The 20,699-nt window shown below is 44.9% G+C and overlaps 1 protein-coding gene across 1 annotated transcript in view; it reads left to right on the top strand.

The window, feature by feature from the left end:
• The window catches only part of angpt4 (angiopoietin 4), a 52,829-nt gene that overhangs the window by 13,294 nt on the left and 18,836 nt on the right, over positions 1-20,699 (top strand). The window lies entirely within an intron of this gene.

Below are 20,699 nucleotides of genomic sequence, written 5' to 3'. Positions count from 1 at the left end.
CTGTGTTTTCTGCTTGGATTTAAAAGTTAGACGCTGCTCAGAGTATAGTTTAACTGGTATTTCTTAATGCCTGTTTGATGGTGCCAAGTGACACCCCCTCCAAATTACTCTGACACCAACTCCAAGTGACTCTGACACGACTTCCAAGGATGTGTGACGTACATGTGGGGGTTGGTAGCCCAAAGGCAGACAGTGTAAACTGTAAATAATCCTGTGTCATGTTAATAGGTGTCATGCTAATGGATCTGACACCATGGCTGCATCCCAAATGGAACCCTATTCTTTAATAGTGCACTACTTTTGATCAGAGCCCATCTAAGTGCACTATGTAGGGAATAGGGTGCCATTTGTGCCATTTGGGACGCATCCCATGACTCAGAATAAAATTTGTGAAGATTCAACTACCAGCAAACAGTGCGTCTGCCAAACAGTGAGGGTCTGGCATCCAATCAGACTTTGACAACGATACTAATATTTAATCATTCATTAGAGTAATGCAAACGCACTTGCTCTTGGATAGATTCTCGTTTCGTTTCATGAAGACAATCTATCAACAACTGCTTTGCCTTCCCCACTTGCCAGGTACAATAAATACAAATGGTATTATGTTAGTGTCGTTTTTTTTATTTTATTTTACAGTATGATCCATTGTTGGTGAAAGACCATCAGCAAGCCTATTCCCTACTGGAAACTCCTATACTAGGAGGCTCTGGCCAAAGGGAACAACTGTAGTTGTTTTCTGTTAATGTATTTCTCCAGTGTATCCCTGCTTGTGATTTTATGGATGGTGTACTGCAATTTTGATTTTGAGAATGCGTTTTAGGAGACATTTCTGAATTCCAAATGACTCTATTGAGAGTTCAAACTGCACATTACTGTGATATTATGAAGCATTAGATGGATTCAAATAGCTGTTTTTACAAGACATGACACTCTGGTTGAAGAAAAGTAAAGAACACAGGAACTGAACACCATCATTTGGCCATTACTGTAGCAGAACATTCTTCCAGGGCTTTAAATAACAGATATGCTATAAACTAAGTGGCCAGTTAATTAGGTACACCACCCCATTCACAAAAAATGGTTAGCTCCTACAGACATTGAGTCAGGTGGCCACGTGAGGCATCGAGGCATTCAGTTACTGTTCGATTGAACGTTAGAATGGACAAAACTGTCACGCCCTGGCCTTAGTATTCTTTGTTTTCTTTATTATTTTAGTTAGGTCAGGGTGTGACATGGGGAATGTTTGTGTTTTGTTGGTTTTGGGTGTTTTTTTATGGTAAAGGGGTTGTTGGGTATAGTATATGGGTTTGTGTGGAGTACATGTGTCTAGTGTTGTCTATGTATGTTTAGTTGTCTAGGAGAGTCTATGGTTACCTGAATGAGTTCCCAATTAGAGACAGCTGATTTCGGTTGTCTCTGATTGGGAGCCTTATTTAGGGTCTATGTAGAACGTTTGTAGCCTGTGTGTGTATGTGCACGACGTTTATTAGCTTCACGATCGTTTGTTGTTTTTGTTAGTTTGTATTAAGTGTTTCGTGTTTATTTTTCGTCATCTTGAAAAATAAAAGAAGATGGCTTATTTTCCTAAAGCTGCGTTTTGGTCCATCAATCCTCCACACGATCGTGACAGAATTACCCACCATCGGACCAAGCAGCGGAAAACAAAGCAACAGCAGCAATGTCAAGACTCCTGGACGTGGGAGGAAATTCTAGACGGGAGAGGACCCTGGTCACAGCCAGGGGAATATCACTGCCCCAAGGCAGAGATGGAGGCAGCACGGCGACACGGGAGGAAGCCCAAGAGACAGCACAAATTTTTTTTTGGAGGGGGGCACTTGGAGCAGTCGGCGAAGTTGAGGGGTGAGTCTGAGTGTGTCGAGGAGTTATTGGACAGATTGGAGGAGAGTGAACGAAGGGGAGATTATGAGACATTCGAAGAGTTGTTGACGAAATTGGAGGAGAGTGAAGAGAGAGAGCTGTTGGTTTGGCAGAGTATGCAATGCATTCTTCCTGAGGAGCGTATTAGCTGTCCGATGCCACCTGTGTCAGTTCCTCGTACTCAGCCTGAAACTTGTGTTAAAGTTCCGGAAGATTTGATGCCGGCTATACACACCAGGTCTCCAGTACACCTTCACAACCCGGTGTGTCCTGTTCCTACTTTTTGCACTCATCCTGAGATGCATGTCCCCAGCCCTGTACCACTAGTTCCGGCACCAAGCACTAGGTCTAAGGTGCGTCTCCAGAGCCCTTTACGCACTGTACCTGCTCCCCGCACTAGCTTTGAGGTGCGTGTTTCCAGCCCATTACCACCAGTGCCTTCACCACGCATCAAGCTTCCTGGGTGTCTCCAGAGCCCTGTTCTTCCTCCACGTACTAGCCCTGTGGTGCGTGTCTCCAGCACATTACCACCAGTGCCTACACCACGCACTAAGCCCTCTGTGTGTCTCCAGAGTCCTGTACGCACTGTTCCTTCTCCCCGTACTCGCCCTGATGTGCGGGTCCTCAGCCCGGTACCACCAGTACCGGTACCACGCACAAGGCCTATAGTACGCCTTGAGAGTCCAGTGTGCCCTGTTGTTGCTCCCCGCACTAGCCTTGAGATGCGTGTCCCTAGCCCGGTACCACCAGTTCCGGCACCACGCACTAGGCCTAATGTGCGTCTCCAGGGTCCAGTATGCCCTGTTCCTTCTCCCCGCACTAGCCCTGAGATGCGTGTTCCCAGCCCGATACCACCAGTGCCGGCACCACGCACTAGGCCTAATGTGCGTCTCCAGGGTCCAGTATGCCCTGTTCCTTCTCCCCGCACTAGCCCTGAGATGCGTGTCCCCAGCCCGGTGCTACCAGTCCCGGCACCACGCACCAGGCCTACAGTGCGCCTCAGCCGGCAGGAGTCTGCCGTCTGCACAGCGATGACTGAACTGCCCGTCTGCCAAGCGCCATCTGAGCCATCCGTCTCCCCAGCGCCATCTGAGCCATCCGTCTCCCCAGCGCCATCTGAGCCATCCGTCTGCAATGAGCCTGCAAAGCCGCCCGTCTGCCATGAGCCTGCAAAGCCGCCCGTCTGCCATGAGCCCACTGAGCCGTCCGCCAGACAGGAGCCGCTAGAGCCGTCCGCCAGACAGGAGCCGCTAGAGCCGCCAGCCAGACAGGAGCCGCTAGAGCCGCCAACCAGACAGGATCTGCCAGAGCCGCCAATCAGACAGGAGCAGCCAAATCAGTCAGCCAGCCATGAGCAGCCAGATCCGTCAGCCAGCCATGAGCAGCCAGATCCGTCAGCTAGCCATGAGCAGCCAGATCCGTCAGCTAGCCATGATCAGCCAGATCCGTCAGCTAGCCATGAGCAGCCAGATCCGTCAGCTAGCCATAAGCAGCCAGATCCGTCAGCTAGCCATGAGCAGCCAGATCCGTCAGCTAGCCATGAGCAGCCAGATCCGTCAGCTAGCCATGAGCAGCCAGATCCGTCAGCTAGCCATGAGCAGCCAGATCCGTCAGCTAGCCATGAGCAGCCAGATCCGTCAGCCAGCCATGAGCAGCCAGATCCGTCAGCCAGCCATGAGCAGCCAGATCCGTCAGCCAGCCATGAGCAGCCAGATCCGTCAGCCAGCCATGAGCAGCCAGATCCGTCAGCCAGCCATGAGCAGCCAGATCCGTTAGCCAGCCATGAGCAGCCAGATCCGTTAGCCAGCCATGAGCAGCCAGATCTGTCAGCCAGCCATGGGCCGTCCCTCAGTCCGGAGCTGCAGTCCCTCAGTCCGGAGCTGCCATTCCTCAGTCCGGAGCTGCCATTCCTCAGTCCGGAGCTGCCATTCCTCAGTCCGGAGCTGCCCCTTACCCTGGTGCTGCCCCTGACCCTGGTGCTGCCCCTGACCCTGGTACTGCCCCTGACCCTGGTACTGCCCCTGACCCTGGTACTGCCCCTGACCCTGGTACTGCCCCTGACCCTGGTACTGCCCCTTAGTCCGGAGCTGCCCCTTAGTCCGGAACTGCCCCTTAATGCAATGGGGTTAATGTGGAGGGGGGTCATTTGGAGGAAGCCTAGGAGGTGGTTAGGGACTGTGGTGACGTGGGGACCACAACCAGAGCCGGAGCCGCCACCGTGGATGGAAGCCCACCCAGACCCTCCCCTAGACTGTGTAATGGTGCGCCCGGAGTTCGCACCTTAAGGGGGGGGTTATGTCACGCCCTGGCCTTAGTATTCTTTGTTTTCTTTATTATTTTAGTTAGGTCAGGGTGTGACATGGGGAATGTTTGTGTTTTGTTGGTTTTGGGTGTTTTTTTATGGTAAAGGGGTTGTTGGGTATAGTATATGGGTTTGTGTGGAGTACATGTGTCTAGTGTTGTCTATGTATGTTTAGTTGTCTAGGAGAGTCTATGGTTACCTGAATGAGTTCCCAATTAGAGACAGCTGATTTCGGTTGTCTCTGATTGGGAGCCTTATTTAGGGTAGCCATAGGCTCTCATTGGTTGTGGGTAATTGTCTATGTAGAACGTTTGTAGCCTGTGTGTGTATGTGCACGACGTTTATTAGCTTCACGATCGTTTGTTGTTTTTGTTAGTTTGTATTAAGTGTTTCGTGTTTATTTTTCGTCATCTTGAAAAATAAAAGAAGATGGCTTATTTTCCTAAAGCTGCGTTTTGGTCCATCAATCCTCCACACGATCGTGACAAAAACGAGTGACCTAATCGACTTTGATCGTCTGTGCCAGGCGCACCGGTTCCAGTATCTCTGAAATGGTCGGCCTCCTGGGCTTTTCACACACAACAGTGTCTGGGGTTTACAGAGAATGGTGCGACAAACAAAAAACGTCCAGTCAGTGGCAGTCCTGTAGACAAAAACAGCTTGTGATGAGCGGTCAAAGGAGAATGGCAAGAACTGTGCAAGCTAACAGGCGGCTCAAAACAGTGGTGTGCAGAACGGCATGTCGGAACACACAACTCGCCGGTCCTTGTCACGTATGGGCTATTGCATCAGACGACCACACCGTGTTCCACTCCTATCAGCTAAGAACAAGAAGAAGCGGCTCCAGTGGGCACGCGATCACCAACACTGGACAATTGAGGAGTGGAAAAAATATATATTGCCTGTTCTGACGAATCATGGTTCCTGTTGCGTCATGCTGATGGCAGAGTCAGGATTTGCCGCCCCATGCTCCCTGTGTCAACGGTACAGGCTGGTGGCAGTGGTGTAATGGTGTGTGGAATGTTTTCCTGGCACACGTTAGGTCCCTTGATAACAATTGAGCAACAGTTCCATGCCCCAAATAATTCAGGTTGTTCTGGAGGCAAAGGGGCATCCGACACGGTACTAGATACCTAATAAACTGTACACGGAGTGTATATCCATTTTCAGAAATGTTGGTAAATTAGCTTTTATTGTTAAAAGAACTAATGAAAAAGATTGGTTTGTTTTGTCACTAAATTTCACATGCTGTTGTGCAAATGGAATAGACAAAAGGTGGAAATTATATCCAATTAGCAAGACACCCCCAATAAAGGAATGGTTCTGCAGGTGGTGACCACAGACCACTTCTCAGTTCCTATGCTTCCTGGCTGATGTTTTGGTCACTTTTGAATGCTGGCGGTACTTTCACTCTAGTGGTAGCATGAGACGGAGTCTACAACCCACACAAGTGGCTCAGGTAGTGCAGTTCATCCAGGATGGCACATCAATGCGAGCTGTGGCAAAAAGGTTTGCTGTGTCTGTCAGCGTAGTGTCCAGAGCATGGAGGCGCTAACAGGAGACAGGCCAGTACATCAGGAGACGTGGAGGAGGCCGTAGGAGGGCAACAACCCAGCAGCAGGACCGCCACCTCCGCCTTTGTGCAAGGAGGTGCACTGCCAGAGCCCTGCAAAATGACCTCCAGCAGGCCACAAATTCAAAAGTGACCATTCAAAAGTGACCAAAACATCAGCCAGGAAGCATAGGAACTGAGAAGTGGTCTGTGGTCACCACCTGCAGAACCATTCCTTTATTGGGGGTGTCTTGCTAATTGCCTATAATTTCCACATTTTGTCTATTCCATTTGCACAACAGCATGTGAAATTTATTGTCAATCAGTGTTGCTTCCTAAGTGGACAGTTTGATTTCACAGAAGTGTGATTGACTTGGAGTTACATTGTGTTGTTTAAGTATTCCCTTTATTTTTTTGAGCAGTGTATTTTAGATTTTATATTGTTCAAAGTAGCCACCCTTTGCCTTGATGACAGCTTAGAACACTCTTGGCATTCTCTCAACCAGCTTCACCTGGAATGCTTTTCCAACAGTCCTGAAGGAGTTCCCACATATGCTGAGCACTTCTTGGCTGCTTTTCCTTCACTCTCCGGTCCAACTCATCCCTAACGGTTGAGGTCGGGTGATTGTGGAGGCCAGATCATCTGATCAATCAATCAATCAACCAATCAATCAATCAATCAAATGTATTCATAAAGTCCTTTTACATCAGCACATGTCAAAGTGCTATACAGAAACCCAGCCTAAAACCCCAAACAGCAAGCAATGCAGATGTAGAAGCATGGTGGCTAGGAAAAACTCCCTAGAAAGGCAGGAACCTAGGAAGAAACCTAGAGAGGAACCAGGCTCTGAGGGGTGGCCAGATTTCTTCTGACTGTGCTGGGTGGAGATTATAAGAGTACATGGCCATTTAAGGCCAGATTGTTCTTTGAGATGTTCAAACGTTCATAGATAACCAGCAGGGTCATAACCAGCAGGGTCAAATAATAAAAACAGTGGTTGTAAAGGGTGCAACAGGTCAGTACCTCAGAAGTAAATTTCATTTGGCGTTTCATAGCCGAGGATTCAAAGGTCGAGACAGCAGGTGCAATAGAGAGAGAGAGAGTCGAAAACAGCAGGTTCGGGACAAGGTAGCACATCCGGTGAACAGGTCAGGGTTCCCTAGCCACAGGCAGAAGAGTTCAAACTGGAGCAGTACGACCCGGTGGACTGGGGACAGCCAGGAGTCATCAGGCCAAGTATTCCTGAGGCATGATCCTATGGCTCAGGTCCTCCGGGAGGGAAGGGAAGGGAGAGTGGGAGAGAGAGAGAATTAGAGGGAGCATATTTAAATTCACACAGGACACCAGATAAGACAGAAGTATTATATCAAGTATAACAGACTGACCCTAGCCCCCCGGCTTATAGACTATTGCAGCATAGATACTGGAGACTGGAGATTGAGACCGGGGTTGGGTCGGGGGACACTGTGGCCCTGCCCTGACGATACCCCCAGACAGGGCCAACCAAGCAGGATATAACCCCACCCACTTTGCCAAAGCACAGGCCCCACACCACTAGAGCGATATCAACAGACCACCAACTTACTACCCTGAGACAAGGCTGAGTATAGCCCATGAATATCTCCTCCACCGCACGAGCCCGAGGGGGCGCAAAACCGGATAGGAAGATCATGTCTGTGACTCAACCCACTCAAGTGACGCACCCCTCCTAGGGACGGCATGGAAGAGCACTAGTAAGCCATTGACTCAGCCCCCGTAATAGGGTCAGAGGCAGAGAATCCCAGTGGAGAGAGGGGAGCCGGCCTGGCAGAGACAGCAAGGGCAGTTCGTCACTCCAGTGCCTTGCCATTCACCTTCGCACCCCTGGGCCAGACTACACTCATAGGACCTACTGAAGAGATGGGTCTTCAATAAAGACTTGAAGGTTGAGACCGAGTCTACGTCTCTCACATGGATAGGCAGACCATTCCATAAAAATTGAGCTCTATAGGAGAAAGGCCTGCCTCCAGCTGTTTGATTAGAAATTCTAGGGACAATAAGGAGGCCTGCATCTTGTGACTGTAGCGTACGTGTAGGTATGTATGGCAGGACCAAATCGGAGAGATAGGTTGGAGAAAGCCCATGTAATGCTTTGTAGGTTAGCAGTAAAACCTTGAAATCAGCCTTTGCCTCAACAGGAAGCCAATGTAGAGAGGCTAGCACTGGAGTAATGTGATCCCATTTTTTGGGTTCTAGGCGTGTTTAGCACTAGCTGAAGTTTATTTAGTGCTTTATCTGAGTAGCCGGGGAGTAGAGCATTGCGGTAGTCTAATCTAGAAATGACAGATTCGTTTTTCTGCATCATTTTTGGACAAAATGTTTCTGATTTTCGCAATGTTATGGAGATGGAAAAAAGCTGTCCTTGAAATATTCTTGATATTGTGGCGTACAGCAGGTCAGCCACCAGGGGGAGACTCATCGAGGCCTGGTAACAGACGGAGTATACATCACGAGGCGATGGCTCCATCTGCTGGACGTGCCAGGTCTCGACGGGCTCTCCGGCCAGGACTAATTGGGGCTGATTGGGGATTGGTGAGTAATCAAGGGCTGATTGCTCACCAGCTGTACAACTCCCATGAAGCTGCCAGAAAGGAAGCACATGGGGGAGAGACTGGGGGAGGAAAGGACTCCCGTATAGTTGGGGATGGTACCAGAGGTAACAGGAGGGAGTTCATTTTTTGATTGCCACAGGATTCAGCAAGACCCGGAGCCCATAAGACGGTAGGTATCCCATAGAGGGTCTCTTGGGGAGACCTATTTTCTTTTGGACTATTATTTTAATAAACACCTTTGAAACTGAGCTAATCCTACTCTGTCCATGTCTGATCTGTGTAAACGTTTTGACCCAACCCCCTGGTCTGCCACAATATGTTTGTCAAAAGAGAGATCAGGGTCCAGAGTAACGCCGAGGTCCTTCACAGTTATATTTGAGACGACTCTACAAGAATCAAGATTAATTGTCAGATCAAACAGCAGCTCTCTTTGTTTATTGGGACCTAGAACTAGCATCTCTGTTTTTTCTGAGTTTAAAAGTAAAACATTTGCAACCATCCCTTCCTTATGTCTGAAACACAGGCTTCCAGGGGGTTGAGGTCAGGTGATTGTGGAGGCCAGGTCATCTGATGCACCACTACATCACTCTCCTTCTTGGTCAAATAGCCCGTACACAGCCTGGAGGTGTGTTTTGGTTCATTGTCCTGTTGAAAGACAAATGATAGTTCCACTATGTGTAAACCAGATGGGATGGCGTATCGTTGCAGAATGCTGTAGTACCATGCTGGTTAAGTCTTTCTTGAATTCTAAATAAATCACTGACAGTGTCACCAGCAAAGCACCCCCACACCATCACACCTCCTTCTCAATGCATCACGGTGGGAACCACACATGCGAAGATCATCCGTTCACCTACTCTGCGTCTCACAAGAATGCCAAGAGTGTGCAAAGCTGTCAAGGCAAAGGGTGGCTCCTTTGAAGAATCTCAATTTTGATTTGGTTACTATATCATTCCATATGTGTTATTTCATAGTGTTGATGTCTTCACTAATATTCTACAATGTAGAAATGTCACGGCCTGACCATAGAGAGGCTTTTATTCTCTATTTTGGTTAGGCCAGGGTGTGACTAGGGTGGGCATTCTAGTTTCTTTATTTCTATGTTTGTGTGGTTCCCAATCAGGGGCAGCTGTCAGGCGTTACAGAACTACCCACCACCAAAGGACCAAGCAGCGTGGTAAAAAGGATGAGTGGACATGGGAGGAGATCCTGGACGGAAAAGGACCCTGGACGCAGGTCGGGGAGTATCGCCGTCCGAAGGAGGAAATAGAAGCAACAAAAGTGGAACGGCGACTTCAATTTTTTGGGGGGGGAACACGGGGACATTGGCAGAGTCAGGGTTCAGACCTGAGCCAACTCCTCGTGCTTACCGTGGGGAGCGAGTGACCGGTCAAGCACTGTGCTATCCGGTTCTGCTCACCATGCCTTCAGTGCGCATCCACAGCCCGGTGCGCTCTGTGCAAGCTCCCCGCAGTGGTCGTGCTAGAGTGGGCATTCAGCCAGGACGGATTGTGCCGGCTCAGCGTTCCTGGCCTCCGGTGCGTCTCTTCAGCCCAGGTTATCCTGCGCCAGCTCTACGCCCGGTGTCCCCGGTTCGCCAGCCCAGCCCAGTGCGGCCTGTTCCAGCTCCCCGCACTTGCCGGGCTACAGGGGGTATCCAGCCAGGACGAGTTGTGCCAGCTCTGCGCTTCAGACCTCCGGTGCGCCTCCACGGTCCAGTGTGTCCTGCGCTGGCTCTACGCACTATGCCTCCAGTGCGCCGTCATAGCCCAGTGCGTCCTGTGCCAGTTCTCCACTCTCACCGAGCTAAAGTGGGTATCCAGACAGGATGCGTTGTGGCAGCTCCACGTACCAGGCTTCCAGTACGTCTCCTCAGTCCGGTGAGACCTGTTCCGGCTCCACGTACAAAGCCTCCAGTGATGATCCATGGCAAGAAGCATCCAGTGATGATCCATGGCAAGATGCCTCCAGTGATGATCCATGGCACGAAGCCTCCAGTGATGATCCAATGCACGAAGCCTCCAGTGATGATCCATGGCACGAAGCCTCCAGTGATGATCGGTGCTATGGTTCCTCCGGCGGTGATCTGCAGCCCGGTTCCTCCAGTGAAGGTCCATGCACCAGGGCCGCCACCAAAGCGGAGGGATCTGCGGGCAGAGAGGGATCTATGTCCCGTACCGGAGCCGCCGCCATGAAGGGATGCCCACCCGGACCCTCCCCTTTAGAGTCAGGTTTTGCGGCCGGAGTCCGCACCTTTGGGGGGGGGGGTACTATCATGCCCTGGCCACAGAGAGCCTTTTGTTCTCTATTTGTTTTTTCACTTTGTTATTTTGTTCCAGTGTTTTGATAAATAAAAAAATCATGAACACTTTTCAGGTTGCACTTTGGTCCACCCCTTCCGACGACAGGCGTTACAAGAAAATAGTAAAAATAAAGAAAAATCCTTGAATGAGTAGGTGTGTCCAAACTTTGAACTGGCACTGTATATTATACACACCTAAAATATATGAATAAAAATTGGAGAACGGTAATATTTTACACACACATTAAAGTACCCATAAGCAATCATTTCTGGTTAAAAAACACAGATATAAAAAATGTGTGGATGTAACGTTTTAGAAATAAACTTCATGTATTGCTTATAAGATGTCTTTATCATCATGATTCAAAGAAATATATGAGCAGTTGACATCTTCACAAGGATCTGACATTATGTAACAGTAATATGAGTTTAATCAGACTAAAAATAACACAGGTTTTAACATAATCCAATAGTTTGCAAACAGTTGTTTTCTGTCACGCCTGCTCCCGCTCTTCCCCCTGGCGCTCGAGTGCGCAGCATTACGTACTCCTGCCACCATCATTACGCACACCTGCCTTCCCTGTCATGCGCATAAGCAATTATTGGACTCACCTGGACTCAATCACCTCTGCCATTACCTCCCCTTTGTCTGTCTGTTCCCCCGCTCTGTTCCCCGATTCAGCATTGATTGTCATTTGTCCTTGTATACCCGTGTGCTGACGCTGTTCCTGTCTTGTTTCATGTCTGTTCCGATTAAATGTTTGACTCCCCGTACCTGCTTCTCTACTCCAGCGTCGGTCTTTACAGTTTTCACTCTGCCAGGCTACCATAGCATGGTATCCTCTGATTTATTTACCACAAATACTATGTTGTCGTTCAGACCATTTCTGGATCTGTACTCATCTTTTCAAAGATGATGGTGTTTCTCATAAACTCTAACTACCCCTCACTCTTTTCACTCTTTAAGCTCTCTTCCATTGAAGTTTACTCAGTCTTAGCCTTCGCCTTAGCAGTGTCTATTAAGCATTGTGTGTTTGTTTATGTTAGCTTATGGAGAGGAATCTTTGCACTTGCACTATAGCACTGCACTTTCCCTTTGCACAGGGTCAGCCCCCGCCTTGCGATTGGCCGGAGCATGATTTCAATTGCTAAGTAAACATGGTTTGCTTCAAGCTGACTTGTAACTTTGATAATGATAATTAATGCTGGAATCTGGTTCAGTCAAATATGGTCTTAAAACCTGTCTAGGATCAGCGTGGCGCTAGCGGCACCCCCCCCCCCCCCCCACTGAAAAACCAGTGCCGCGAAATTCAAAAAAAATATATTTTTAAAATATTTAACTTTCACACATTAAAGTCCAATACAGCTAATGAAAGACACAGATCTTGTGAATCCAGTCAACATTTCCGATTTTTAAAATGTTTTACAGGGAAGACACAATATGTAAAGATGTACATCTATTACCTAAAAACACATTAGCATAATCCACCATCTTTTATTTGTCCACCAACACCAGTAGCCATCACCAATTCGGCTAAACTAAGATATTTATAGCCCCTAACCAACAAAAAAACTCATTAGATGACAGTCTGATAACATATTTATGGTATGGGATAGGTTTTGTTAGAAAAAAGTGCATATTTCAGGTAGACTTCATAGTTTACAATTGCACCCACCATCACAAATGGACTAGAATAATTACAATGAGCAACGTGTTTACCTAACTACTAATCATCAAACATTTCGTAAAAATACACAGCATACACGAATCGAAAGACACAGATCCTGTGAATACAGACAATATTTCAGATTTTCTAAGTGTCTTACAGCGAAAACACAATAAATCGTTATATTAGCTTAGCACATAGCAATTAGCAGCCCAGCATTGATTCTAGCCAAAGTGAGCGATAAAAGATATTAATTTTTTCACTAACCTTCTCAGAATTCTTCCGATGACACTCCTGTAACATCACATTACAACATGCAGATACAGTTTGATCGAAAATGTTTATATTTAGCCACCAAAATCATGGTTAGACAATGTGAAATGTAACTCAGCTGGTCAGAATTTGTCCTTGCGCCACTTAGACAGTGATCTACTCTTATACATAAATACTCATAAACGTGACTAAAAAATATAGGGTGGACAGGGATTGATAGACAATTTAATTCTTAATACAATTGCGTTATTACATTTTTTAATTTATCCTTACTTTTCAATACAGTTTGCGCCAAGCGAAGCTACGTCAAAAAACATGGCGTCCTAAGCCACTAAAATGTTTCGACAGAAACACGATTTATCATAATAAAAATGTCCTACCTTGAGCTGTTCTTCCATCAGTATCTTGGGCAAAGGATCCTTTCTTGGGAGAAATCGTCTTTTGGTGGAAAGCTGTCCTCTTGCCATGTGGAAATGTCAACTGCGTTCGGGATGAACTGAAAAGCGTGCCCAACTTTTCACATCGTTGCAAAAATAAATGTCCCAAAATCGCACTAAACGGATATAAATTGCTATAAAACGCTTTAAATTAACTACTTCATGATGTTTGTAACTCCTATAACGAGTGAAAAGATGACCGGAGAAATATAACAGGCTAAACTAACGCTTGGAACAGGAGAGGGTCGGTGTCTTCCACGCGCGTTACGCAGCAAGAAAAGACTTGCTAGCTAAAGGTTTTTTTCATTTGTAGGGCCTGTGAACGAGCAATCGACCCCGTTGGAATCGTCATCACGTAAAGGCATCCAGGGGAAGACGTAAGAAGTGTCCGTATAGTCATAGCAACGACAGTGCCCTTTTAACTGACTTCAGAAAAGTGGCCAACATTTCTCAAATCTGACTCCATGTCAGGGAAATTGCTGTAGAATGGGCTCTGTTCCACTTAGAGACAAAATTTCAACTCCTATAGAAACTATAGACTGTTTTCTATCCAATAATAATAATAATATGCATATTGTACGATCAAGGATTTTGTGGGAAGCCGTTTAAAAAATTAGCCACATTAGCATAAATAGTCTAAACAGCGCCCCCATCCCCAACAGGTTAACCTTCCACCTCATAAGTTATTCAAAGTGAAGGGATAAAATGAAACCGTTTTGGGGTACTGTTTGCTTTGCTCTTAGTTTCTCCTCTAAACAAACCGAGATTGTAGTGATGGTGTCCTCAGTGTGTCTCATCATAAAATTTTCACAAACTGTTTTTCCTATGAATGTTGATTTGTTAGTGACACTCTTTGTAATAAAGAGGTGCGCCTAAACAGATACGAACAATGGAGAAGAGGATGTGTCATGCCTTTATGTCCGTACATATTTTTTAAATAGATATTTTGGTAACACTTTACCTTAACCTCTTTGGGCTGCAGGGGCAGTATTGAGTAGCCTGGATAAAAGGTGACCATTTCAAACGGCCTCGTACTCAATTCTTGCTCGTACAATATGCATATTATTATTACTATTTGATAGAAAACACTCTCTAGTTCCTAAAACCGTTTGAATTATATCTGTGAGTAAAACAGAACTCATTTTGCAGCAAACTTCCTGACAGGAAGTGGAAAATCTGAAATCGATGCTCTGTTCTAGGGCCTGCCTATAAATGTCCTTGATATTTATTAGTATACATGCACTTCATACGTCTTCCACTTGATGTCGACAGGCAGTGAGAGAAGAAATGGAGTGTATAACTTGATCTGGGGTCGAATAAAAGCTCTTTGTATGACGTGTCACCAGTTTCCTGTTTTCTGGGGCGTGCGAGAAGGGACCTGGTATTGTGAATAGCTGTCGTTATAGACGACTAATATCTCAGGCTTTGATTTTATTTGATACATGTGACAATATCATCGTAAAGTATGTTTTTTCAATGTAGTTTTATTAGATTATTGAAATTTTTCCGGGACGTTAGGCGTGTTGCGTTGTGTGCCTTTGTTCAGGGAGGAGAGCTTTGCGCTACTTTGCTAGCTTTCCATGCTAATTGACTGGAGAAGAGGACATTCTAAATCCAAACAAAGATTGTTCCCGACAAAGGACCCCTTGTACAAAATTCTGATGGAAGATCATCAAAAGTGGGACCCATTTTATGATGCTATTTCATATATCTGTCGAACATGTTGTACTAGTAGTTTGCGCCCAGATTTTGGGGACTCTCTCGCTATAACTAAGCTGGATGTCGTAATTAAGTTATTTTTAGAATTCTAACACGGCGATTTTCATTAAGAACTAGTGTATCTATCATTTCCTATACAGCATGTATTTTCTAGTAACGTTTATGTATAGTTATTTGGTCAGAATAGTTGAGTGTCATAAAAATATCTGCACATTCTGGGAAAAAGATGCTACGTTAGCACAATGTATAACCACTGATTTCAGCTCTAAATATGCACATTTTCGAACAAAACATAAGTGTATTTATAACCTGATGTTATAGGACTGTCATCTGATGAAGCTTATCAAGGTTAGTCAAAAATTATATATCTTTTGCTGGTTTGTTACGATCGCTAACTTTTGCTGCTGGTAAATGGCTTGTGTTTCTGGCTATTGTGGTAAGCTAATATAATGCTATATTGTGTTTTCGCTGTAAAACACTTAAGAAATCGGAAATATTGGCTGGAATCACAAGATGCCTGTCTTTAATTTGCTGTACACCATGTATTTTTCAGAAATGTTTTATGATGAGTATTTAGGTATTTGACGTTGGTGTCTGTAATTACTCTGGCTGATTCGGTGCTATTTCTGACGGTAGCTGTGATGGTAGCTGCAATGTAAAACTGATTTATAGCTCAAATATGCACATTTTTCGAACAAAACATAGATTTATTGAATAACATGTTATAAGACTGTCATCTGATGAAGTTGTTTCTTGGTTAGTTTGGTTGGTTCTTGGTTAGTTAGGTTGATTTTGTGCATGCTACCTGTGCTGTGAAAAATGTCTGTCCTTTTTTGTATTTGGTGGTGAGCTAACATAAATATACGTGGTGTTTTCGCTGTAAAACATTTTAAATATCGGACATGTTGGCTGGATTCACAAGATGTTTATCTTTCATATGCTGTATTGGACTTGTTAATGTGTGAACGTTAAATATTTCAAAAAAATATATTTTGAATTTCGCGCCCTGCACTTGAAGTGGCTGTTGTCATATTGTGCCCGGCTTCGGGCTTGCAGCCCAAAGAATTAAAGCCGACAGGTACAGTAAATGTAAAACTTCTTATAAGCATGTAAGAAACCCCTTGTAATGTCTCACTCCTATTTCATAATGATCCCGACTAAATAAATAAGCTATTTTCAGTCTATTCAAATATTATTAACCCAATAAGCCTAATAAGACATTGTATGGGTTCATATAAATGCTTATAACAAGTCAGTTTAAAAAGATGTAACTGAACTGTCACTTCTCTATCAGAAATGTTCAAGAATTGCTCAAGAATCTATGTCAGACAGTAAAATGTTCATGCATCAATACACAATGTGCCAATATGAACATACATATTGCAACCATATGCATGACGTGGAAAACATTCAATATAGCCTTTAAGTCTATCCCATCTAATCCATGCAATTTATATAACAGATCTACCAGTCAGCAATTGTATAATATGGATGATTCTCTACAATTCAGAGTAGATCAACATGTGTTAACCTGGACAAAATTACAATAAAATATTTCAAAAATGCAATATTTACTTTAAAACTTTCTTTCCTCTTATTTTACTGCATATTTATCAATGAACGTGATGGATTATTTTATGACTACATCTTCTGATGGTGGGTCATATTTTCAGACCATCTTTTACATTCGCTGGATTTTTTTTACCTTTTTATACAGTATATTATGTCTCTGACTGTTTCTTTGAATTTTGGGAATCATTTTACGCTTCACTTATATCCTTTCACAACTCTTTGAAGCGCCTTCAACTCTGAGAGGGTCCCAGAATGATAAAGCCATTAGTCATGGCAATTTTAACTGAACAAGCTTTTTAAATGCTGCATGGCAAGCCATTGGAAGAGCTCTATATGGCAACATTATGGCTCATTAACATATTCCATTCTGTAAGGAAGATTCTCAGACCAAGAACTGGACTCCAGTCCTTCCGATCATGTTGAATTACACAATGAATGAATTGTGGCCACATTCCAGAGTATGATGTGCATGTGGCTTCAATGTTAGGCTCCCTTTTAAGATATACTGTCATATTATATGATGAAAGTGCTGTCGAACATGCACATGCTGTAAGATGTGAGATTTATCTATGTCCAAAAGGCCAAGTATTTGTCTCTAACATGGACGTGTGTTATCAGTGGCAGAGCTAAAAAGTCAGCCTCTTTTTGATGAAAATAACTTATTTCTATGAGGGTTATTGGCAGGCAAGGAGCTTTCCGTAGCCATGGAAATAGTATGATCAGATGGGGAGTGTTGCAGTGGCGACATCGGAGTTGGGGGGGTTGAGGGGTTGGGAACGGGGGGAGATTCACAGTTCATTTGGCAGAGCGCCAGTCTGCTCACAACCATGCAGGGTCTCCAGAGACCCCATACAGGGGTCCCTAGAGACCTCCCTCTCCATACCCTGGAGCCAGGCCAAGTGCCTAAAACATTCCCTTTTTATCACAGAGAACCAACAAGCCTTGTTCAAGCTCTACCATCCCTGGCAAGGTCTCCTCAGCAGGACAACAGAGAGTTGGACAATGAAACCCCATGGCTGATGTTGGCCACACTTTATTTGTGTAGTCCGGATAGCCCATCTGTAGATGCTCTACATACGGTCATACTATCAACAAACTATCTGTTGATAAGCAACTGCTTGCTAAGGTTATGGTTAGGGTTTGGTTTAGACTAAGGGTTATGGTTAAGTTTAGGGTTAGGATAAGGGTTAAAGTTAAGGGTTAGGGTTAATAGAAATGTTAATTGAAATGTTACTGATAGTCTGTAGATAGACAGATAGTCTACAGATGGACGACCCAAATAAAGTGTTACCCTGATTTTAATTAGATAGACAGATCTAGGTTGACTTTGTCCCGTTCCTTGTTGTCAACATGATTTCTAGTTCAGTGTGTAATGTAGTGCCACTCTGGGGGAAAGTGCACTTACCTGAGATGCTACCCAGGCTAATTGAGCATGTAACATTAGTTCAAGACACAAGGCAAGGTAAAACAGCGTAGAGATGTTGGATCTTAATTTGAGCCAGTTTGCTACAGCAGGAAATGTGAATTATTATGTGGATTATAATTAATGGAAATGTCTGTATGGCTTGATACATTTTTCTTTTGTCAAGTCTGACATTTCAAAGTGAAAATTACAAACTTTAGAAGCCTTTTTAAAACTCAAATGCACTAGTACTTCGCATTTCCTGCCTTGCAGGGAAATTCTCAGTAACAAAATAGTGATAAAATTAAGATCCTGTCACGCGGGACTAGGTGGGTGAAGGAATCAGACGCAGAGAGTTCCACTGGGGAAAAGTGCTCTTTACTTCGGCACACAAAATGATAAGCCCAACAATACAGGGCGCGGACAACAACGTGACAACCCAAAAAACACAGGGTGCCAAGTATAAGAAAATAAATCCACCTCTACCTAAAACGCACACACGTAACATAAAGACAATCCCGCACAAAACAAGGGCGGGTCCACCTATTAAAAATAGGGAAGCTCATTAAACCAAACAACAGAAACACAGGTTAAACTAATAAGAAAAAACAAACAGACAAACGAAAAAGGGATCGGTGGCGGCTAGTAGGATGGTGACGACGACCGCCGAGCACCGCCCGAACAGGCAGGGGAGCCAACTTCGGCGGATGTCGTGACAGATCCTACATCTGTAGATGGACAGACTCAACAGTACCTGAGTTACAAAATGTTGTTAATCTTAGATGTCCGTCAAATGCCATCTGTGAAAACACATTGACAACGGAATTTGTTAATAGCTAGTATTAATAGTCATGTGGGGGCTATTTATTATCATAGTTAATAAAATAAGTAGGGCTACATGTAACGTCAAATCCCTGTGTTTCAAAAATGAAGTAATCTGTGTGCCAAATCAAATGGCTTGAAATAATAGGTCTTTGATTAACAAGATTGATAAACAGGACCTTATGTGTTTTGGGTTTGAACTCCATATGCATATACACAGTATCATCCCCTATGGTCATCTTAAAACCATATCCTCCCAACCAGGGTTTGAGTCTAGCTGATTACATGTAATCTGATTACGTAACTGTAATCAGTTACATGTAATCTGAGTTAAAATGTTTTTACTGTAATCAGTTACGTTACCAGCAAAATTATTTGTAATCAGATTACAGATACTTTCGAAAAACTAGATGATTACTTCTTTGATTACTTTTAAATTTGGCAAGGATGTTTTTGCGAAAAAATACATCGACACCTGTCTGTTTTCTCAATGACATTTATTTAATTATTATAAAAAGGTGGAAGTTGGGGGCCTCCCGGGTGGCGCAGTGGTCTAGGGCACTGCATCGCAGTGCTAACTGCGCCACCAGAGTCTCTGGGTTCGCGCCCAGGCTCTGTCGCAGCTGGCCGCGACCGGGAGGTCCGTGGGGCGACGCACAATTGGGCTAGCGTCGTCCGGGTTAGGGTGGGTTTGGCCGGTAGGGATATCCTTGTCTCATCGCGCTCCAGCGACTCCTGTGGCGGGCCGGGCGCAGTGCGCGCTAACCAAGGGGGCCAGGTGCACGGTGTTTCCTCCGACACATTGGTGCGGCTGGCTTCCGGGTTGGAGGCGCGCTGTGTTAAAGAAGCAGTGCGGCTAGGTTGGGTTGTGCTTCGGAGGACGCATGGCTTTCGACCTTCGTCTCTCCCGAGCCCGTACGGGAGTTGTAGCGATGAGACAAGATAGTAATTACTAGCGATTGGATACCACGAAAATTGGGGAGAAAAGGGGATAAAAAAAATTTTAAAAAAAAGAAAAAAAAAGGTGGAAGTTTAAGTTTGTTCCACCTGAGCATGTCTGACAACAAGTCAGAGACTACTATGATGACACACCAAATACGTTTGATGGATCCTCTTTGTCTTCTTCTAATGCCTCTTGAGTAAAGTAATCCAAAAGTAACTGAAAGTAGTCAGATTATGTTACTGAGTTTGGGTAATCCAAAAGTTACGTTACTGGTTTCAATTTTGGACAGTAACTAGTAATTGTAATGGATTACATTTAGAAAGTAACATACCCAACCCTGCCCCCAACCAGGCATTCATATAGTACAGTATGCGGGTTATGGCCCTGCACCATAGCAAATAATGCCTTTCTCACGCAACCATCACCTACTTCCCTCTTCGGGTAACATTTGCCATGAATGGAAGCTGAGGAGGACAAAGGGGGTCTGAGATTGATGTATTATTACACTGGTCTTTGAAACAAGGCACTGTAGGCAAGAGACATAGAGGGCACAAGGCAATGCACTATATACGGTGCATTCGGAAAGAATTCAGACCCCTTGACTTTTCCACATTTTGTTACATTACAGCCTTATTCTGAAATTACTTTTTTCCCCTCATCAATCTACACACAATACCCCATAATAACAAAGCGAAAAACTGGGTTTTTAGACATTTTTGCAAATGTATTAAAAATAAAAACTGAAATACCTTATTAAGTATTCGGACACTTTTTATGAGACTCGAAATTGAGCTCAGGTGCATTCTGTTTCCATTGATCACTCTTGAAATGTTTCTACAACTTTATTGGAGTCCACCTGTGATAAATTCAATTGATTGGACATGATTTGGAAAGGCACACACAGGTCCCACAGTTGACAGTGCATGTCAGAGCAAACACCAAGCCATGAGGTCGAAGGAATTGTCCGTAGAACTCTGAGACGGGATTGTGTCGAGGCACAGATCTGGGGAAGGGAACCAAAACATTTTGGCATCATTGAAGGTCCCTAACAACACAGTAGCCTCCATCAATCTTAAATGGAAGAAGTTTGGAACCACCAAGACTCTTCGTAGAGCTGGCTGCCCAGCCAAACTGAGCAATCAGGGGAGAAGGGCCTTGGTTGGGGAGGTGACCAAGAACCCAATGGTCACTCTGACAGAGCTCCAGAGTTCCTCTGCTGACATGGGAGAACCTTC

The sequence above is a fragment of the Salvelinus fontinalis genome, chromosome 3 (genome assembly GCF_029448725.1).
Source record: "Salvelinus fontinalis isolate EN_2023a chromosome 3, ASM2944872v1, whole genome shotgun sequence".
Classification (NCBI taxonomy): domain Eukaryota; kingdom Metazoa; phylum Chordata; class Actinopteri; order Salmoniformes; family Salmonidae; genus Salvelinus; species Salvelinus fontinalis.
The sequence above is the reverse complement of the archived record's forward strand: the minus strand, read 5'-3'. Positions and strand labels throughout refer to the sequence as shown.